Source organism: Jaculus jaculus, chromosome 19 (assembly GCF_020740685.1).
Source record: "Jaculus jaculus isolate mJacJac1 chromosome 19, mJacJac1.mat.Y.cur, whole genome shotgun sequence".
Taxonomy (NCBI): Eukaryota; Metazoa; Chordata; class Mammalia; order Rodentia; family Dipodidae; genus Jaculus; species Jaculus jaculus.
Genome location: NC_059120.1, coordinates 46128888 through 46152628, shown reverse-complemented (window position 1 = coordinate 46152628; position 23741 = coordinate 46128888). Strand labels below are relative to the sequence as shown.

Below are 23741 nucleotides of genomic sequence, written 5' to 3'. Positions count from 1 at the left end.
AGAGAGAATGGGCGCACCAGGGCCTCCAGCCACTGCAGATGAACTCCAGACGCATGTGCCCCCTTGTGCATCTGGCTAACATGGGTCTTGGGGAATCAAACCTAAGTCCTTTGGCATTGCAGGCAAACGCTTCAACCACTAAGCCATCCCTCCAGCCATGAACTGTTTTTTTTTCTTCATCATGAAGTTATATGAGATACATATTCTTTTTATTTATTTATTTATTTAAGGGAGGGAAAGAGGCAGAGTAAGAGAGAGAGAGAGAGAGACAGAGAGAGAATGGGCATGCCGGGGCTTCCAGCCACTGCAAATGAGCTTCAGGTGCATGTGCCACCTTGTTCATCTGGCTTATGTGGATCCTGAGGAATCATGCTTCTGTCCTTTGTCTTTGCAGGCAAGCACCTTAACCGCTAAGCCATCTCTCCAGCCCAGGGTACACATTCTTATCTTGGCCCCTGGGAGAAGGCAAGTTTATAAATGACATTAGGACAGGAAAACACAAGTTCAGTTCGGAGAAGACTGGTCCTGAGTCTAGAGACGAGGGTGCAGTGCCTTCACTAACTGTCACTCCTCTCACTGCTCTGAGGGCTCTCTGTGGGTTCCACCCTTCCTGTGCCTCCAAGAGCAAAAGATCTCTAACAGTGAAAGTCTTAAAAGAAATACTTTATACTGTTGCACCACCTTTAAAAACTTCATTTTATAGATGCTTATAAAGAAATGAATGTTTTTTTGATGGATTCACTGTGAAATATCTCCAACAGCCTCAAATGTTTGTGATTAAGACTCAGGTTCAATCCATGCCCAGTCGCAATTTGAGAGATGGAGCCTTGCTGAAAGAGGTGTATTGCTTGGGGAGGGCTTTGCAGTGTCCTAGCTTAAGCTCCCCCTTGCCAGAGCTGGCTTGCTATTCTTTAGCTTTCTCTTTAAAAGAAACAAAAAAAAAAAAAACATTTGTTTTAGATAGAGGCAGACAGAGAAAGAAAGATTGGACATGCCAGGGTCTCTAGCCACTGCAAATGAACTCCAGACGCATGTGCCACCTTATGTATCTGTCTTATTGTGGGGTCTGGGGAGTCAAGCATGGGTCCTTTGGATTTGCAAGCAATGTCTTAACTGCTAAGCCATCTCTCCAGCCCAGAGCTAGCTCACTCTTGCTGTTACTTCCCAGTTGCTGTAGTAAGAAATGATAACTAGCCTCTGCTCTGCTATGTCATTATGAAACTTCCCCTTGAAATTACAAGCCGAAATAAACACTTTCCACATTCTACTTTAGATCAGATGTTTTGTCCCAGCAACCAAAAGATAACTAGAAAGGATGCCCAACAATGAAATCTAAAATGCTGAGGCATATATTTTGGGCAGGAAATACTTTCTGCTTTCTCTATTTTTTGACACATTCCCTAGGACTGCTTGTGGTAGCCTACCATGGTGTCATTACATTGAGCATCTTCTCTGCTTGATTCCCGAATACCCACATAAAACCAGATGTACAAAGTGGTGAATGTGACTGTGTTCATTTGCAGTGACAAGGGGCCCTAGTGCACCTTTGCTCTCTTCCTCTCTCATTGAAAACAAATTTTAATTTTTTAATTATTTTAATTGTTGGGTTTTTGACGTAGGGTCTCAGTTTAGCCCAGGCTGACCTGGAATTCACTGTGTAGTCTCAGGTCCTTGAACTCAGTGATCCTTCTACCTCTGCCTCCTGAGTACTGGGATTAAAGGCATGCGCCACCACACCTGGCTTAAAATTATTTTTTAAAAGAGCTGTAATGTGAGAGAGTGGCTTACAAGGTTGTGGAGCTGGCTAGGCAAGTCCAGATTCTAGGAGGCAGACTGTCAGAAAAGGCAGGCTGAAGATCAGGGGATGATGCTGGTGTCCACAGCTGGATTTCCCTCTTGTTCAAGGATATTTTGGGGTGGCTCTTAAAGCTGACCTGAGGTAAATGGCCTTTACTTAAAGCCAACAGACTCTGGACTTCAAGCATACCTACCGGATATCAGCATAGACACACAGAGATTTGTGTTTTCCTGAATAACTGGTAATGTTGAGCAGTAGAGTTAATGAATCAAATAGACCATTATATCTGCTTTGTAAGAGTACGAAGATAACAGTTTTCAAAGTAGATTAGCCATTTAAGTTTCTTACTTACAATATGCTTTAAGGCATATAGGAAATGAAGTGAAGTCAAAAGAAGACTAGAATTAAGAAAAGTAAATAAATTCTTTCATTTTTCCTCAGGCACATATTTCTCATGTTATCAGATTGAGAGGCAAGTTTCAATCCCCATATAATATTTTACATATCTTCACAATCATCTTGTACAACATGGCCTGCTGGGCTCAAAGAAGACTTCTAAATTGATTAGCAGTCATAATAAATCATAAATCCACTAATTAGAGGCAAAACATTAATGTTACTGGTGACACAAAAATAAGTCTTTAACTAGATGATTTGATATTGTTAAGATAAATAAGCAATTACAAACAGAACATAATTATTGATGCTGATAATTAAGACCAGTTGGAAATGAACTGAATGGATAATTCAGTATCACTTATATATTATTATTTTAAAGCAGTTATGATAGTTGAGGCCCTGGAAACATACTATAATTTATCAGGTTAATATTTCTGACCTCATAATCAAATATAGACAGCCATTTTTCACATTAAAGGGTATATTAAAATGTAACTCTGTTTTCTTTCATTGAAAACCTCTACAGAGAATGGGAAATTAGAGTAAGAACCGCATATCTTAATACTGAAGCCACTGTGACTTGTGGTACCAAACAGATATTTAGTGTATTGATCAGATAAAATTTCACTAATTAAATATAGCCCTAAACATGTGATAAAATCAGATTGACTATGTTGATTTTATCTCGTTCAAATGTGATACATTTTTTTAAAAAAAATAGTGTTTCCTAGATTTCACAGATACAACACTTCCTAGATAACACACTTTGTGCCATTTTTAATATTTAAGTATTTAAAATATTAATGTCTAAGTTACTGATGTTGAAAATGTCTAGTAAAGAGTTTTCCTCTCCTTCTTTCCCTCTCTCTCATGCTTTCATTGAGTATATGTTTAGAACACTTGCTAGTTTTCTCTAGCCATCCTGTACCAGTTAAGAGTTCAGAGCTCATGTCCTTCTACCTCCCAGGAAACATTCTTCCCTCCACCCATGTCCCTCTTCCTACCCCACCACTCCTTACGGCCTCTTCTGGAAACCACTGGCAGAAGGCCCTGACAGAGGTCGCAGGCTTGGCATTCAGGTTCTCTTCTTTCAAGAGGTCTGGCTGACTCAAAGATGTGGGGTTCTGTTTTGGTCCCCTAGGTGGCAATGGTCTGCCATCGTGGGTTCCAGCTGGGGCTCACGGGCCTCCCTGCTGCCCTGTGTCAAGTAAACTCCAAGGATTTTGTGCCCGAAATCCTGCTCAGTGTATTACTCTAAGCTGAAATTCCCTGTCTCTGAGACACACCGGCCTGTCCACTGGGTGAAAACCCACAGTGTGTCTGGAAACCTGAAGTCCTAATTGGTGATATCGCTTGTCAACATGAGTGCTGAAAGTCCTAGCCTCACATTTAGATTAGGGCATAGAAATAGTCTTAACCTATTTTTTAAAAATATTTACTTATTTATTTATATTTAGAGTGTGTGTGAGAGAGAGAATTGGCCCTCCAGGGCCTCCAGCCACAGCAAATGAACTCCAGATACACGCACCACCTTGTGAATCTGGCTTACGAGGGTCCTGGGGAATCGAACCTGGGTCCTGCAGTAAGCGCCCTATTGGCTAAGCCATCTCTGTAGCCCAGAAGCTTATATTTTTTTTGCTTTATTTTATTTTTATTATTTTGGAGGATGACAGGTAAGAGATCGAGCAGTCTTTAGAACTTGGTGTTAGCTTTTTCTTGGTCTCTTGTTTCCCTTTTCTGTTCCCTGTTTGACAAACGCCATTGAGTCCTGTTAGCTGTGTGTCCTATTCAGCCGTCCCCTTGACAACATATGCTGAACATACTGCCTCCTGCTTATTATCATCAGTTGTATGATGTAGGGGTTTTTGTTCTTGTTTTGCATTTAAGAACAATGGAACTGGGCTGGAGAGATGGCTTAGCGGTTAAGCGCTTGCCTGAGAAGCCTAAGGACCCCGGTTCGAGGCTCGGTTCCCCAGGTCCCACGTTAGCCAGATGCACAAGGGGGCGCACGCGTCTGGAGTTCGTTTGCAGAGGTTGGAAGCCCTGGCGCGCCCATTCTCTCTTTCTCTCTCTGCCTCTTTCTCTGTCTGTAACTCTCAAATAAATAAATAAAAATAAACCAAAAAAATTTTAAAACACAAAACAAAAAAAGAACAATGGAACTCAGTGAGAGAGAATAATTCTGCTCATCGCTGAAACGTTACTGAGGGAGTGCGGCTGGATTCATCTCCTTCCAAAACATGTACTCTTTGCCAAGGGACCTCTTGGGAACCCTACAATAATGTATTAATAGCTTATTTCTGTTAAGCACATAGTGTCAGGGCCTGTACTGATTTATAAGTCTTAATAGGTACTATTATTGCCTTTTAAATGCAGAGGGTGGAGCAAACCCACAAAAAGTTATGGAATCTGTCCAAAGTCACATGACTACCAAAAAGCTTGGAAAGCTAGTTTCTGAGTCTTTAATTTAGCCTGTGTGCCATAATGCGTAAAATCAAGTTGCAGAAGTTAAACCCACAAACCCATGGGAATACCATTAATCCCACTGAGGAGGGCCCTCAGCGGCATGGGGACAGGGAGGAAGGAAGTGACGGGACCAACACATTGTATCCATACAAAGTACACGCTTAATAAAAGCAGTTTTAAATTATCTTTATGCTGCCACTAGAAAGGAAAAGCAATAGGGCTGGAGAGATGGCTTAGTGGTTAAGTGCTTGCCAGTGAAGTCTGAAAACCCTGGTTCGAGGCTCAATTCCCCAGGACCCATGTTAGCCAGATGCACAAGGGGGCGCACGCGTCTGGAGTTCATTTGCAGAGGCTGGAAGCCCTGGCGCGCCCATTCTCTCTCTCTCTCTCTCTCTCTCTCTCTCTCTCTCAAATAAATAAATATAAACAAAAACATGTAAAAAAAAATAAAAGGAAAGCAACAAGGGGGTTGGTTAAGATATTGTTAGAAAGTGGAAGATACTGGCTTTGCCATTAAATGTTGTCTGCAAAAGAAATGAAAATGTTTAAGGAAACACCCTGATTACAGGTTGGCCTTAAATTATAGATTGCTTGTCCAGTTGTCATCGGGAATTCTCACAAGTATAAATCCAGTAGTTTACACTGGAAGGTACAACAAGCTGACTTTCTTTTTTTTTTTGAGTGAGAGACAGAGACAGAGGGCCTCAGCCACTGCAATCCGAACTCCAGACGCTTGTGCCCACTAGTGGGCATGTGTGGCCTCATGCTTTCCTAACCTTTGTGCATCTGGCTAACATGGGATCTGGAGAGTCAAATATTAGGTCCTTAGGCTTCGCAGGCAAGCGCCTTAACTGCTAAGCCATCTCTCCAACCCACAAGCTGGCATTTTTAAAGCAGTAGGTAGCTGGCAGCAGTTTGGGTATGAGAAAGTAGTTTCTCAGTAAACCTTAAGATCGAAGACTCAGGAGCACCCTAATTACTGTGTTCTGAACTTGAATCTTACGAACAGCTGCCGTTCCGGAGAAAACACCTCATTCAACAGAGATGACTTTCCTGTTTCCGCATCGGTGTGAGATTGGTACAGGAGAGCCCAGTAGTGCACTAACCAGTCCACAAGAACCTCACAGGGCTCACTAGAAGCAACGGACATTGTAATTCTCTTCCAGGCTATGATGCAATATTTGTCAAGGAATCACACAGCACTGCTTCAAGGGTTTATTGAGATATACCCAGCCAGGAGTTTTTGTTTTGTTTTAGTTTTTGTTCAATGTGTCTAAAAACCTCTTCACAGTTTCGTTTCTGCCATCTTGTTCCATTTTATGTGTTATTCTTTTTTTCTCACTCATGGTCTTTAACCATTCTTATAGTTAGATGTAATCTAACCTAGGATAAAGAAAGACTGTGTGTGTGTGTGTGTGTGTGTGTGTGTGTGTGTGTGTGTGTGTGTGTGTATTATGATTTTGTTTTGTAGCTAAGGGAAGGGAGGGAGTAAAGGATTGGACCAAAGTTTCTTTGACAACTAAATATGATCTAGACAATATATACTTTGCCTGAAGTCCATCAGCTAAAGCTGATGGCCTTCAGTAAGGCCTCAACGTGCTTGATACCTCAGAAGGGAAAGCGCTACAGCTCTGGATCTTACAGAAGAGTCAGCGAGGTGCGTGTGGAAGCTCTTATTTAGAACAGTAAAATGCAGTGAGAGAGAGAAAAAAAAAAAGAGGTGTAACTCTTTTTTTGTTCTTGCCCACGGTTTTCAGCTACTTAGCAAATCCCAAGTGCCAAAAGATTTTATGATGAAAATACTTCAGTGCTACTTTGAGAATGTTTTTCTCCTGGGAGAAAGAAGTTAGAATTTACTTTTTAAGATGAATTTAAAATCCATCATGATTTCCTGGTCTTTATTAATGAGAGTGTTACGTTAGTCAATCCTAGCACTGGGAGTGGAAAGGAGCATTACAATAGTCAATGCTACTATCGCGAGGGAGAGGTCGAGTCCTATTTAGAATGAACATGACATCAAATGTCGTGTGTACTCTGTCTCAGCACAAAAGTGTTTTTTTTATTTAAGCTTTGGATTTTAGTTTCCTAAATGAACATAAACTATCAATTTAATCCAAAACAGTGTTCAATTGAAGTAGTGTTTAGGGTAGAATCAGAGCCATTCATTGTCTATTCCATGCCAAGTTTTATTTCTGTTCCTTAAGAGTCTATGGGATACCTAAAATATCCCCAATTCGTTAATGGAGACAGGGCTCAAAGAAGTTCGGTAGGTTGCCCAGGGACAGCATGCTGAGGTTGGAGCTGAGTCCCCGGCTCTTTCCAGCCAGGCAGGGCAGCTCGGTGGCTGGGGATTTGCCAATTAACTTATTCTGCTCAAGTGTTGATGTATTCTTTCTTATTTGTTCTTTTTGTTTGATTTTTTGTCTCCCTCCTTCTTCCTTGACTCGTTTTAATTTTGTTCTCTGGAGAAATTATAAGACTATTTTTTTAAAAAAATTGTTTATTTATTTGAGAGCGACGGACACAGAGAGAAAGACAGATAGAGGGAGAGAGAGAGAGAATGGGCGCGCCAGGGCTTCCAGCCTCTGCAAACGAACTCCAGACGCGTGCGCCCCCTTGTGCATCTGGCTAACGTGGGACCTGGGGAACCGAGCCTCGAACCGGGGTCCTTAGGCTTCACAGGCAAGCACCTAACCACTAAGCTATCTCACCAGCCCTATAAGACTATTTTTACTGATAAAACTTTTCCTGACCCACGTCTTCCCACCAAGATTGAGCTTCATGAGCTCGCAGAGCGTTCACACGGCATCCACGGCTGTGGCGGCGCTTACCTCATGGCTCTGCGTCCTTCCGTTCGATCACACAGTTTACCTGTTAGATCAAGGCCTGACTTACAAGAAAAAAAAAAAGAATAACAATGAACATATTCCATTTGTCCTATGTTTTTTTTTTTTTCTCTATCATTTCTACAGCCAATGCAGGATATTGTGTATTTCATCAAGATGATTTGGTTGGAAGTTCAGGGTTACGAATTTAGCTTCAAAAGAAAGATTAATCCATCCACATTTCCAGAACTTAGTAACATCCCTAACATATAATAGATACTGAATAAATAATGGTTGGGAGAATGGATGGATGAATGAGTCAGCTGAGTGAATGAATGAATTTTAAAATGCTGATTTACCATGGCTTTTGCCATATACATATTTTATTTATTCATTTGATCATTATGTAGTCAATGACTACATGGATGGTGGAATATCATTAAATATTGAACCACAGTTATAAGTCTAGCTTCACCCTCAGCAGACGCATTCTGCTTTCCACAAGCAAGCTATATTTGGCTGGTGGAGCTTGGCATCGTGGTTTTGTTATGCTTCCGGAGAACTCCACGTTCAAGGAAAAGCCATTCATTGAGAGGACTCGAGTTTAACCATACTACAAGCAGCATGTGAGATTTCTTTGGCTGTTTATCTGGGACTAGAGGACCTTTATCTCCTGTAATATTATATCGTGACCAAATTTTGTGTCACAGAGCAAAGGGCACTGTGGCATTCAACCACCTGAGGAAAGATCCTGGCACCAGCACCCAAAAGGTTACTGCCTTGGGCAACTTCTTAGGAGAAATGGATTGCTGCTATCAGAAAAGGGCTACATTTCTTAAAGCACTAAGAATAAATAGGAAGTGGTTTTCAGTAACGTAATATTTCCTTCAGGTCTCATTTCAATGGCAGGCAGTGTTCAGAGTCCTCTTTCCCAAGCCCTGAAAGATATGTTGCCATAATTAATGTCTCTAAAGTACTGTTTTCTGTGTCCTGTCTTTACTTTTTATTTCCCTAAGGAAAGTTAGGCAAGTCATAAGATAGATGTCTTACATGAGAAGCAATTGCATACTCTGCTATACTAGGTCAGTCTGTAATAAGGCAAAGTGTTGGGAGGGGGTGGAAATGAGTAAATTCGCTTGAATGAGACCAATCATGGAAATTCTGTAGGGCACCATATTCCAACTTGTCATGAAACTTCCAAGCTCATTTGATATGCATATAGCAAAAACCACAAGTAGTTTTAAGGACAGGATGACAAAGATTCATATTTGTCAGTTGGTAATGTCTGCATATGATCATAAGTAATGTTAGTGTTGACAAGTACAGATTCTTGCTGAGGGCTGTATAAAATTAAAGTCAGCAATCCAGTACCAATCAATATCTACTTGGTGAGGGTCCGCTAGATTGACTACTGAGCATTTAGAAGGGAAGGATCCTGACCAAGTCAGGGTTCCTACCTTCAAGGATCTTACTCATAGATAGAAAAAAATGATTATAAATTAAAGTCTCTTTATAAAGAAACTTAAGTTCATTGGTTAACACAATTTTAGGGAGACTGGGAGAATTTTAAGTGTTTTTTCCACTCCCTTTCCCATTCACCTCAATCAGTTGGTAGTGAACACTGGGAAGAAACATGTCATGCACATTATTTGCCCCTGAAGTCCTTATTAGGGGTATGCATGTTCATATACATCAGGAACACACTTGTACTCTAAGCATATGAATACAAGATGCTGTAAAGGAAGAATTTTGCTAATTTAACCCTCATTCATAAATCAGTTATCTCAGTCCCCAGATAAAGAACTCAAGGATTGTCTGTCTGGACGCATTGGTTTAGTCAAGCACAAATCTTAACATCATCGCTGAGCGCACCAGCTGACCAGGAATTCACTGCACCTGTGCTTACCATAAGGCTTATGGGTGCTGTACTGCTTCTCTGAATTACATACAGCATCTTGAAAATTGGCAGGTAAAAATGCAATACCGCACTGCATTATGGAATTCATTAATATAGCAAACAGAGGATAATCTTTCAACAATCTGTATTTTCAAAGCTATTAAAAATTTCATTTTCATTATTACTTTCTGATAATGGTCCCGCCTAATCTTTCATTTTTTTCATTCAGTCCTTTCTTCGACTTTCTAGTGTTTGCCTGTGTACTCTCATCAACAAATGTACACAGTGTAAGACAAGATTTCTGAACCCTAGCAGGACAGACAGTTCGAGCAGACTAACTGCAAGTTGCTATCCTGAGCGTCACGTGATGTGGAGCCATGCAGCAGCCTCAGTAGCATCATGCAGTTTTGGCATAAATCGTCTCTGTATACTGTCAGAAATCCCAGGTGATGCAACATTGCTTCGACTGAGACATCTTCTAATTCAACTTCCTCAAATTCTTCCTCAGTCTGAGAGAGGATTACTATCTAGGATACACAAAGAAATAAAAAAATTCAATAATAAGAAATCAAACAACCCAATAAAAAATGGGCTATGGAGCTAAATAGAGATTGATCAAAAGAAGAAATAAAGATGGAATATAAACATCTAAAAAAATGTTCTACATCCCTAGTCATCGGGGAAATGCAAATTAAAACTATGCTGAGATTACATCTCACTCCTCTCAGATTGGCTACCATCATGAAAATAAATGACCATAAATGCTGGCGAGGATGCGGAAAAAGAAGAACCCTTCTACACTGCTGGTGGGAATGCAATCTGGTCCAGCCATTGTGGAAATCAGTGTGGAGGTTCCTAAAACAGCTAAAGATTGATCTACCATATGACCCAGCTATAGCACTCCTAAGCATATATCCTAAGGATTCGTCTCACTACCTTAGAGACACTTGCTCAACCATGTTTATTGCTGCTCAGTCTCCTATCGTATCACGTCATAGCTTCTTTTCTAATGGTGGTCTAAAGCTTAAGTAAAAACCAATGCATCCCTCCTGCATTTACGGCCCTCTGCTGTACGTGTGGATGCTGATGATGACTTGTGTGCATTACGGGTATGTGGGGGAGGGGTGTATGCACACTTGCGCAAGGAGGTCAGAAGACAAGATCAAAGTGCTTGTTTCCTCTTTCCACCTTATTTTTTTTAATTTACTTTGTGAAGCAAGGTCTCACTGTAGTGCAAGACCACTCTGATCTGGCCCTTACCCTGCAGCCTAGGCTGGCCTGGAACTTAGGGCCAATCTACTACCTCAGCCTCCCGAGTGCTGGGATTAAAGGTGTGCGCCACTGCTCCTGGCTGCCACCTTCCTTTAGAGACAGGCTCCCTTCTTGGTTTTCGCTGCTGTGTGTTCACCAGCCTGGCAGGGCCACGAGGCCCAGACTCTCCTGGCTTTGTCTCCCGTTGCCATAATTAATGCTGGGATCATAGATACGTGCACAATTTCATGTCCCGGTTTACGTGGGTGCTGGGCACTCAAAGGTGGGCTGGCAGGCTTACATGCAAGCACATTTGACCGCTGAGCCATCTCCATAGCCCCTACTATCTCGCTCTCTTTTTAAATATTTGTTTGCAATAAGAGAGAGAGAAAAGATTTGAGAATTGCATACTAGGATGTCCAAGCTGCTACAAATATGTTCCATACACATGCGCCTCTTTGTGCATCTTGCTTTATGTGGGTACTAGGGAATTAAACATGGGTCATTGGGCATTGTAGGCAAGTGCCTTAAATGCTAAGCTAGCTTGCCAGCCCTCACTACTACCTTTTTAAACATTTTCTTTCTTCCTTCCTTTCTTGCTTTCTTTCCATGTCAGAGAGAGAGAGATGGCCGATATATATAGAGAGAATGGATGGAATGCAGCCTCCAGCCACCGCAAACAAACTCCAGACACATGCTACCATGTGCATCTGCACTTTTTTTGGATACTGGGGACTCGAACCAGGGTCCTTAGGCTTCACAGACAAGTGCCTTAACCAGGGCCTCTAGTCACTGCAAACAAACCTGGCTAACATGGGTCCTGGGGAATTGAGCCTCGAACCGGGCAAGCACTTAACTGGCAAGCCATCTCTCCAGCCGTTGTCTTATTTTTTCATTTTATTTATTAATTTGAGAGAGAGGGAGAGAATGGGTGTGCCAAGGCCTCTAGCCACTGTAACTGAACTCCAGATGTGTGCACTCCCTTGTGCATCTGGCTTATGTGGGTCCTGGAAAACAGAACCAGGATCCTTTGGCTTTTCAGGCAAATGCTTTAACTGCTAAACCATCTCTCCAGGCCACCTCACCCCCACCTTATTTTTTATGTAAGGTCTCACTCTAGCTCAGGCTGACCTGTGTAGCCTCATGGTGGCCTTGAGCTCATGACGATCCTCCTACCTCCTACCTCTGCCTCCTGAGTGCGAGGATTAAAGATGTGCACCACCACACCTAGCTAACTGTCTATCTATCTATCTATCTATCTATCTATCTATCTATCTATCTATCTATCTATCTATTATTTGCCAGGAGAGAGAGAAAGAGAAAGACTGGCACATCAGGACCTCCAGCTGCTGCAAATGAACTACAGATGAAACCATCACTTTGTGCATCTGGCTTTCCATGGGTATTGGAAAACTGAACCCAGACCATTAGTCCAAGCAGAGTTCTAACACACACATGCTAAGGACAGAATACTCACATTGCTTGCCTCACTCCTCCAGTCCCAAGCCCAAGAAATTAAAAAGGATGTAGGGTTTACCTCCGGCAATTTTGTCCGTAAGTCTAGATGTATTTATACCTCTTTATTTGGCTTATCAACAATAGGTGATAATAATTCTTATTCTGGTATCCAGATTGGGGGAGGGGTTACAGCATGATCTTTACATATATATACATAGATATGGTTTGATCTTTCCCTTTCATCCTTCCATGTTTTGATGTTTAGGTGACTGTATCCTGTGATAATCTGTCAGGAGTCATCTATTACTGGTCAATTGACTTTCAGAATGATGACACGCACCCCTGTAGCTGGGTGGAAGTAGAGAGACAGTTATCATATGGCTCCACCTTCCTACTTAATAAGTGGAACGTTTCACTGCCATTTCCTTTCACGCCTTCTTCCTTATCCCCTTCCTTTCAGCTACGTTTTATTCACAGTATGTTGGGGTTTTCATTGTGCCTTACAGACATAACCTAGTCCTGTGTGCTTGATTCTAGGTTAAAAGACAATACACCACATTTTCATTGTTATGATTATGGCAACCTTTTCAACACTAGGCCAAGTAGAGAGTGGAGTTCTGTTTTCTTCTCTGTTGACCCAATGGCACATCCTTGCCTGAGAATCTTTAGAGTCTGTGGCAGAAAGTCTTTTTTCCTCAACTCTCCTCAGCTATGAAAAAGTCATGTTGAGTTTCACACTCATTCAGAAATAGCCCACATCTTCCTGTGAGTGTGTCTCTTTGCTCTGTTTCTGGCATTATTCTCCTATTTCTTTCATTATATGTTCAAAATTTTTCTGTCAATCTCTTCCCTCACATTCCAACCTTCCCCTAGCCTGGCATTGCTCTTAATTGTTCTGCACAATTTCCTGGGCACCATGCTCTTCTAATTTGAGTTTTATCTTCATTTTGCATGGGCATAGGTTCAAATAACTAACAAAAGCAAAGTGCTTCGGAAGTGAACTTTGCACAGGTCCTTGCAAAACCATTTCTATTCTAACCTTGCTTTGACTGACAATTAGGCATAGAATTCTAAGGTAAATATCTTTTTGTTCACATTTCAAAAAGCACAGTTAGACTCAGTATGTACGAAAAAATACACTTCATTAATTTTTTTTTTCTTTTTTAGATGATAGTTTTTGTTCTTTTGTTTTAGAGTTTGCTAAGTTGGGTCACCATGACATTTAACCCTCTCATCAGTAGTCTGAAGCATGTTAGCTGGGGGTTGGATCTAGCTTGGTCTAGTTGCATCTGAATAAAGGAACACCCTGACGCATGAATGCTCACCCCTTCAAAGAGAAAGGAGCAGTGGAGAGACTAATACATATAGACCCTTAAAGCTACTGAAATAATACATATGCTATTTGGATGTCCTAGCCTGACACTACTGGGGGAATAATTATTGCCTCCAAACCTAAAGCCATTCAACAAAAACAAAAACCCACACAAGGTTCCCGAGAGATAGGCCCTGTAGAGTGGGACGTGATGGTTGGGGAAATGGTCCAGCTGGTAAAGTGATTTTCTTGCCAACAAGAAGACCTTTGGATCTGCAATACCCAAAATGCTGGGCAAGGTGACATGTACCTGTAATCCTAGTGCTGGGGAGAAAGAGATGGAGGATACTTGAAGCTCATTAGCCAGACATACTAACCTCATTGGTGATCTTCAGGCCAGTGAAAAACATGAACACATGTATGTTCTCTTTTTCATTTTAATTGTATATTACCGTGTTTTATTCTATGATATTTTCCAGGCATTCATTTGAATATATATATATGCTTTTTTTTTTTTTTTTTTTTTTTTTTGGTTTTTCGAGGTAGGGTCTCACTCTGGCTCAGGCTGACCTGGAATTCACTATGTAGTCTCAGGGTGGCCTCGAACTCTCAGAGATCCTCCTACCTCTGCCTCCCGAGTGCTGGGATTAAAGCCGTGCGCCACCACACCCGGCTTCATTTGAATATATTTTGTTGATTTTTATCTGGGAATATTGTGTTCCTATTTTATGAATATGAAATAATTTTAAACTTTTCTGAGTAGGTTGTCTGAGCTAGTTTTTTTTTTCTTTATGTAATGAGGATTGAGTGTAGGGTCTCCCATACATTAGTCAAATGCTATATGATTGAGTTACATCTGTAGTCCCAGTACCTCCTCCCCAGTTTTTTCCATGATGGGGCTTTAATCTAAGGCCTAAGTAAGCATGCTAGGCCAGTATCCTATCACTGAGCCATATCTCCAGCATGAGCACTTGGATTATCTTAATTTTGTTTTCTATTTATCAGTTCTCTTCATTTTCTTCAGTGTGAATATTTCTGTTTACCTTGGATCTCTTTGCAAGAATTTGTGATTAGAATGAAGACTTAACTTAGTGGTATTGTGTGTGCTTAGCATGTATGAGTTCAGTTCTTAGCACTGCTTTAAAAAACATCCCTGCCTTTTGGGTGGCTATGAAGCCCAGTGGTAGAGAACATATCGAACATGCCTAGACTCCAGCCTGAGAAAGGAAAGGAGCGAGGGATGGAAACAGGGAGGAAGAGATAGTCCTATGAAGGAGCAAGTCCAGTTTTGCTTTGGGAAGTGGGATTTCAGGTGATGGCTGGAAAAAATTTAAGAACCCAAAGGCTGTACTTAAATTCATTATATGCATGGGAATTTACCTGTGTCCAGATTATTGTCTCAAGGCCCTTCTTCTTACCGCTAAGTGATAGAGAATTCCTTACATTTTTCTGCCTGAAGACATGAACATGGATGGATAGGCAAAACCTAGAAGTCTTAATAAAACCGATGCTTCTATTTGCAAAATCCAATGGGGAATAAAAATATATTTGTGTTTCTCTGCGGTTGTGAATTCCACAAAGCTTGGGTTTCTTTTGGGATTGGAATGTCTAGCTCGACTTCTACTTAGGAAACATAATAATCAAGTTAGTCTGGCTTCTCTGTGCACCCTTCCCGATGTTAATGTGAATGCTAGGTGATTTGATGGAGGACTCAAGAGCATAGATTGTCAAGCCTTTTCAATCTGAAGTTAATTCTATATATGACGACTGAGTCAGCACATATAAACATACCTTGAAAATGCTTTACCATATGAATTGTATATACATATGTGTGCATTCTATTTCTGATTTCAAAATTCTGATTAAGACTTATCGCACTGGTCTTTAGACTCTCAAAAGATATGCTGTAGAATATAGTCCGGAAAAGGAAATTTTTTTTTAATTTTTATTAACATTTTCCATGATTATAAAATATATCCCATGGTAATTCCCTCCCTCCCCACCCCCACACTTTCCCATTTGAAATTCCATTCTCCCTCATATTACCTCCCCATTACAATCATTGTAATTACATACGTACAATATCAACCTATTAAGTACCCTCCTCCCTTCCTTTCTCCACCCTTTATGTCTCCTAGGAAAAGGAAATTTTTTAAAGCTTTCAAACAAATGTTACTAAATCCCTACTCTATCTACTGTTTTTACTTTTTTAGAACAATATTATTATTTTTATTATGATTGTCATCACTATCATTATTATTTAATTAAGAGCCTTGTTATGGATATTTAACTTACATTTAACAAGATTTATTGCCTGCTTTTTTAAAAATTTTATTTATTTATTTATTTAACAGTGAAAGAGGGAGAGGGAGAGAGAGAAATTGAGCGTTCCAGAGCTTCCAGCCACTGCAAATGAACTCTAGATGTGATGCCTCCTTGTGTATCTGGCTAACGTGGGTCCTGGGGAATCAAACCTGGGTCCTTTAGCTTTGCAGGCAAACACCTTAAATGCTTAAGCCATCCCTCCAGCCCTTGCATGGATATTTTCATCAACATGAACTAAAACAGAAGAGAACTGCAAAAACTAAAATGCAGAAGTCATTTAGTAATTGTTTAGTACCATTATCCATGTTCTTTCTAGGATGATGTACAGTAGTCAGTGACACCTGCCTTTTATAGCGTGGGATTTATAGTTTATTTCAAAGAATCTCCACAAAAACGTGACCCTTTGCTGTGTGGCTTTCTTAACTCTGGATTTAGAGTCTTTCTTTGTAAACATGGCTTAAGCAGCCCCAGGGGTTGAAATAACTTTCCTGTCGCTTGGACAAAATAGCAGACAAGAAATCACTTATAGAAGGAAAGTGTTTCTTTCAGCATACAGTCTCAAGGGGGAGTTTCATCATGGAGGAAAAAGCATTAGAAGCAGCTGAGTATCACGTCTTCTCATATCAGCAGAGAGGCTGCAGCAAGTGTGAGCTTGCTATGAACAGCCAGTAGGGCTGGACTGAAAATTCTCAAGGTTCTTCCCCAGTGACACATCTCCTCCAACAAGCCTCCACCTCCCAAAGACTCCACAACTTCCAAAATGCCACCAGCTGGGGACCAAGTATTCAAAATGCGATAGTGGACATTTTACAATTAAGTTACCACAGTGGGTTTGTGCTGCTGTTTCTCCTGTGAGGTAGCTGCTCATGCCAAAAGCCCTGTAAATATTTTGGTGCAAAAACAAAACAGAAACAACAACAACAAAAACCAAAACCCAGTTTGTCACACTTGCTTAAGATTAGCTGTGCACTTTTCAGAGGATTAAAATTTGGAACTAGCAGATTCAATAACAAAAAGAAAATCACCCTGAGACACATGCAATTATGATACACAAGAAAAGAATTGTGTACTCAAAGCTGCTTTTACTTTTTTTTTTAAATAAAACCGGAGACAATGGCAAAGAATTATAAATCAAGAATACACTTCAGTGAAATAACTCACCACTGAAAAGTAACTCTGAACACACCCATGGTTAACATCAATTGATTATGTGCTGCATAAATGAGGGTTTGTTTGCAATTGTTATTTGAAGAATTGAGTACCTTTCAAGTAGCTAGCAAGTTGTATAAAGTGGATTTTTAAGTGGATTCTGTCACCCTACTGGAAAATGTTAAGTTTGGAAGAGAAAGCAAAGTACTTAACAATGTTCCTTCCTCCAGTGGTAACTGAGAGAAAGACAGGTCTCATGGTTATCTGCAACCCTTCCAAAAAGATGATGGTGAGGATTCCTTAATGGCATAGCCTCACAAATCAACACAGATTACACTGTCAGACAACTCTATGAGCTTGGTAAAGGAAAGATGGAAACATTTTCATTTTAATGACATGTCAGTTTCCTCCCTGGTACTGCGCATCTTGAGGTCCTTATTGTCTGTACTGACTTGGGGCTCCAAAGCTCCAAATCATTACCAGGCAATTCCAACTTCTAATTTCTTGTGACATAGTGCTTAAATTCACAAGAAATGTGAGGTGAGGCAGGGAGAATTCCAGCAGACTGATTTGCTATATGCAGAACATTCATTTGCATTATTCATTAGATAAGGGTACTGATTTGCATCTCATTCGGATTTTCTCTTTGGGGTAAAAAAAATGCCAGCATACTCTCCATATTCCACTGATTTTCTTGTGTTAATAATAATTATTAAGGAAATTAGGCGTGGTTGTTGTAGATTTGGTCCAGCACCACTTGTAATTTTCTTAAAAACAAACAGAAGAAAGTCTAGACATTCTAAACTTGCAAACTAATGTGCATTTCTCCCCTTGTGTTTAAAATATTTGAAGCTTTAACATTTTATGATAGATCTGAATGCATAAATATATTTTATTGAAATGTAAAATGAGACATTTATGATCCATATCTAACATTAGGAATGGGAAGGAGGAAGAAGTGGGTGTGGGGATGTATAGTCACAAGTATAGCCTTTACAACTCCCTAAATCTCATTTTAGAGAAATTACTTAGCAACAGAAGCATGTGGCAGATTTGAAAACAATATCGGTAACAAACTCTTCCCCCATTGATGGTCAAACTCAAGTACTGAAATTTTGTTTTGTATTTTGCAATATTAATTACATTTCAAATTTAGATGCATTTTTATTCTCTTTCTTTCTTTCTTTCTCTCACTCTTTCTCTCAAATAAATAAGCAAAAGTAAACATAAGGGCTGGGGAGATGTTTAGCGGTTAAGGCACTTGTTTGCAAAGCCTAAGGATCCAGGTTCAATTCCCTAGTACCCATGAAATGACTAATTTTGTAACTTTTAGTGCCATCAATATAAAAGCAAAATCATGTAGAACTCTGCTACTCCTCAGAGTTCCTGTACTGACTATAAGAATAATAACTATTTTCTTTATTCTGTGTCCTGCACTTTCAAATACTCATAGATTTGAAACTAATAAGCATTCACCATTTCTGGGGCACAGGTACCATAAGGATTTATTAAAGTTCTTCTAGGGTTGGAGAGGTTGCTAAGCACTTAAAGCACTTGCCACCAAAGTCAAAGGACCCAGGTTCGATTCCCCAGTACCCACATAAGCCAGCTATACAAGGGGGTGTATGTGTCTGGAGTTCATTTTCAGTGGCTGGAGCTTCTGGTTTGCCTATTCTTTATCTGCCTCTACCTTTCTCTCTCCCTCCCATTCATAAATAAATAGATATAAATTAAATGTTAAGAAAAAGCTTTCTAGGTCCTCTAGTGTGCATCTGGATTGTTGAGATGTAAACTGAATAGGAGACCAATCTACAGTCCCATGTTCTGTCAAAACCGTTGGTTTCATTCACAAAAGAGAAATAGGACATTGCACAGAAAATGACTTCCTCCATCCTTCCCAGGAGAGAAGGGAGAGAGGATTCACAGGCTGTTCATTCTCTGGTGATGTGCCCTTAATCTACTAGGACAGCCTATTGAAGACTATAGGCAGGCTGGTAAGATCAGCCATAGCATCCCCTCTCAAAAAGAAAAACAAAACAAAACAAAAAGATAAAAAGAAAGAATCCCAATGATATGGTAAGATCTTAACCAGAAGCATGGTTTCTGACATTCTGGGATGGTTTGTTTTGAGCAAGGACTTCATACTCATCGCACATTTTTTGCAACACCACAGGCAACAGAGCACTCAATTGGTTATTTATTGGTTATTTTCCTCTATATTCTCATGACTCGTGAAGCTTTTAATTCAGAGGTGGAAGAAGATACCAGAAACATGTATTATCCCTGCTCATGGGGCACTTCCTCACTCAAATGTTGCTTAATCGTAGCTGGCTCCTGTGGGTAGCACCATGATGCTAAGCAACTGCATCTTCTGTTTCCTGGCACTGTCTGCCAGCTGTAGTGTTGAAGATCTTTGGGAGTTCTCAAAGGAACACCATTTTTGACATAGTCCTCATTTGCATCAGACTGCAACTGGGTATTTTCAGGCTGGAGAGATGGCTTAGTGGTTAAGTGCTTGCCTGTGAAGCCTAAGGACCCCGGTTCGAGGCTCAATTCCCCAGGACCCATTTTAGCCAGATGCACAAGGGGGCACACGTGTCTGGAGTTCGTTTGCAGTGGCTGGAAGCCCTGGTGCGCCCATTCTCTCTCTCTCTTTTTCTCTCTGCCACTTTCTCTCTCTGTCACTCTCAAATAAATAAATAAAAATAAACACATTTTTAAAGTCATATTTTCACAGAATAAAGTTGTCTATTATGTAAAGTGAGCTCAAATGATCATCTTTTAAACAAACTAACATTAATAATAAAATTCAGGACATTTTTTTTTTTTTGCTGGGTTGCACCATCCAATGATGGTTATGCAATTTGGAGGCTTTTGTGCATATTGCAATGGCCTTACAGTGCCATATTTCAGAAAAATGTCACTGGCAAACTCTTTCACTGCAGAAGTCCTACTGTGCTTTCTCAATCCTGAATGATCTAAGAAGATTACATATTAATGTCTGGTGAATATTTCAAAATTAACATGGGCAAACTATATCTACGATATCTTCTGCCTTTCTCAGTCTCCCCTTTCAGAATAAAGAAAAAAAATTAAATCGCCATTATTGTTCATCTCAGCAAATTCCATCATCATTATTCCAACAAGTAAGTGAAAATCCTAGTAGCCATCCTAACTAACCCTTCCTCTCATCCCTGTGATCTGATTTCTATTGCTGTGTAACAAACACCCCACAGCAATGGCACAAAGCAAAGACCACGTGGAGTGAACGACATTTCCGTAGCCATCCTCAGTAGGCACGATCACTCCCCATCTACCTTCCGTCTGCCTCTCTTCACCAATCCTTTCTGGGACCCTTTCCATGCCAATCTTCTTGCATGGATTCCTACAATCTGCCTCCCATTCAGCCAACGTGTAGAGAGGTCAAGTACGGAATAACTACTGCAAACATAGTTGCTCAGGAAGGGGAAGAAATGGGAGGCAGAGCCATATTATTTACTTTTTCATTGCTGGGGCAAAGCACCCAACCAAAACCAACTATGGAAGAAAAGAGATTTATTCCATCTTATAGTTCAAGGACGCAGTCCAGAGATCTTAGCAACAGTGAGGAAGTGAGGAAGCTGCTCCCATTTTGTGCACAGAGGACCCAGAGACTGATGAATGTCGGTTCTCAGCCGGCTCTTTCCTTTATGTAAGGTCCAGGATCGCAAACCATGAGACGGAGCACGCAGTTAGTTATAGTTTATTTATTGGAGAGAGAGCAGAAAAGGCAGATAGTAACAAAGTGTGTGCCAGGGCCTCGAGCCGCTGCAAAGGAACTCCAGGCACATGTGGCACCTTGTGCATCCTACTTACGTGGACACTGGGGAAATCTTCCTTGGTCCTTACGCTTCATAGACAATCACCTTAAAGACTAAGCCATCGCTCTAGCCTGAGGCACACAATTAAAGATGGGCATTAACACATCGTTAACATAATCAAGATAACTACTCATGGGCACTCTGATGATAACTCAACTGAAAGAATCCCTCAGGTGAGTCTAGGTCTTTTTGGGTTGACAGGCCATCAGTACAAACCATCTCCATTGCCGTTACTGTAAAAGAACAGTTCTGAAATTCATTTATGGCTAGTTCCTAGATGAGGGCTCAGACCCCTAGGAGCTGTGATTCTGCAGCCACTGGACTCACTTTTCTTCCTGGCTTTTGGCTTATTCTTGTTTTTCCATAAGTGGCTCAAACTTGCAACTGTGTACTTTCCTTCTGATGCCTCCTGCCCAAAGCAGGTCAGGCATTCAGAGACTCCGCCCTCTTCCTGTGATGTGTGCTGCAGTCCAAGTTGATGCAATTCCTTTACAACTGTTTGGGCTTCCTGCGAGTACATTTATACATCCACTACATGAGACAAACGCACACACCGATGGGTCTCTTCAGTTTCTTTCCTATCGCAGGCCTCTCGTGAACTGCTGCGGGCATCAACCTTAAGATACGTAGGAATTTATTGATGTAAAAGGCAGGCTATTAAATCCCAAAGGCTCTGTGTATATGTGTGAAAGGTTTATGAGGCAGCGCCTTAAATCCTTCAGAAGTGGTGATGGAGGTTTTTACAGTCACACTCTTGTCTTCATCCTCACAGTGGGACAATTTCCTAACAAGTCCTTAGATGTTGCAGTGTGCCTTAACACTTTCTAAGAGCCTTCTGCTGGAGTATGCCTAGTGAACAATGTTTTGTTTTCTTCTTCTTGTAATTTGATTTTGTTTTATTTTATTTTATTTTATTTTATTTTATTTTATTTTATTTTATTTTATTTTTGAGAGAAACAGGCAGAAAAGAGGTAGATAGAGAGTAGAGTCTCACTTGGACCCAGGCTGACCTGGAACTCACTCTGGTCCCAGGCTGACTTTGAACTCACAGTGATCCTCCTACCTTTGCCTCCTCCTGAGAGGTGCTGGGATTAAATGCATTTGCACCACACATTGCTTTGGCAACTAGTGAGTCCTATGTAAAACTTTTCAACTGATATTTTTATCAATGTACAAAATGTATTTTTATTTTAGTCTACTCCTATCTCTTCCTCTTCCCCCCCCCCAAATCCTCTTCCTCTAAACCCTTTCCTCCTTCCAACCAGTCACTCTATGATTTTGATGCCATTTTTTTAATTTATTTTTGCCTTCTTTCTTCATCTTTGATGACATGTTGATGGGCCTAATGTTGTGCAGATAACAACAGCTGCTGTGAAGTCATGAATGCAACATTCACCATGTATCCAGAATATAACTTTCTCAAATGCCACTCCCCGGCCCCTACTTCAAACATTCTTTATGTCTCCTCTTCCCAAGTGCTTCCTGAGCCTTGGCAGGTGTGATGTGGATGTCTCATTTAGCAATGAGCACTCAACAGTAACTTGTTTTCATTACTTTGATGAGTTTTAAATCACTGCCAACTGGGGAACGGGAGTTTCCCTTACCTAAGATGAGAGCATCACTAATATATGAGCATAAAGATGAATATTTAGAGGACAGTTTGATGGGCACAACATAGCTATTTATCCAAACAAAAGTAACAGCTCTCTCTCTCTCACCCTTATGACCATCCAAGCCATGGGGTTTTTGACTAGCTTTTCAGTAATAGGCACGAATTCTATCTTGTGGGGCATGGAGCAGGCCTCAACTCCCATCAAAGAACAGTTGTTTACCCTCATAACAATTATGCCACTGTCGCACTAGTAGATTCATCCTACCTTGCTGGCCAGTTTCCTAGTCCACAGGGCCCACTGCTGGTTAAAACTGTTGATGATATTTCTCCCACAGTAGATTGCATAGCACTAACAGCTAGCCAGCAAGGAAGAAGCTTCTAGCTCAGTCCCAGCTTGATTTCTTAGTGTCTAGCAACTGATACATGTCTTCAGCAATAGGATCTCAAGTTCTTCTTCTAGTGAGTAACCAGGAGTATTGGCACTAGCCTGCATTATTTGGAGCATGGTAGGGAGGCCTCGTGGGCCTCCCTGACAAACAGTTCACTGGGAGCTCTCCCACTCCGTACACTGGGAATTTTCTTGTTATAATAGCTGACTAAATTTTTATTGCTTTAAGTTATCTAACAATGAAGTAAGTTTTTATATGGTTTATTAATGTAACCTTCAGTTTAAATATTTTCTTTATTTTATTTGAGAGACAAAGGGAGGGAGAGAGTGGGCATGCCAAGGCTTCCAGCCACTGTAAATGAACTCCAGATGCATGCACCACTTTGTGAATCTGGTTTATGTGGGTACTGGGGAATTGAACCTGGGTCCTTAGGTTTCCTAGGCAAGAGCCTTAACCACTAAGAAATCTTCTGTACCTACTTTCAAGTTATACTACTGAGTCATAGTAATCACAATTAGGATGGTGCTGGCACAGAAACGCATAAGCCAGTAGAATAGAAATTTCAGACATAAGCATTAACTTCAGCCACCTGATAGTTTTTACAAACAGGCCCAAAACAAACACTGGAGAAAAGATAGTAATTTCAATAAATGGTGCTGGGAAAACTTGATAACTACATGAAGAAGAATGAATCTAGACCCTTATCTCTCACCATTTGCAAAAATCCATTCCAAATAGATTAAGGACCTCAGTGTATCACCTGAAACCCTGAAGTGGCTAGAGGAAAAAGTAGGGAAAACGAAGGTATAGGCACAGGGAAGGACTTTCTGAAGCGGATCCAGGTAGCCTAGAATATAAGGCAAACAATATAGGTGAGTACCTGGAAGTCAAAAGCTATTATACCACAAAGGAAACTGTCAACTGAGTCAAACTAGAGAAGGGGAGAAAATCTTTGCCAGCTAAGTCAGGAATCCGAATGCAGATGATTAACATATAGAGA

The 23741-nt window shown here is 40.7% G+C and overlaps 1 protein-coding gene across 1 annotated transcript in view; it reads left to right on the top strand.

Annotated features, from left to right (window-relative positions):
* Ntng1 (netrin G1) overlaps positions 1 to 23741 on the top strand; it is a 380197-nt gene that overhangs the window by 33465 nt on the left and 322991 nt on the right. The window lies entirely within an intron of this gene.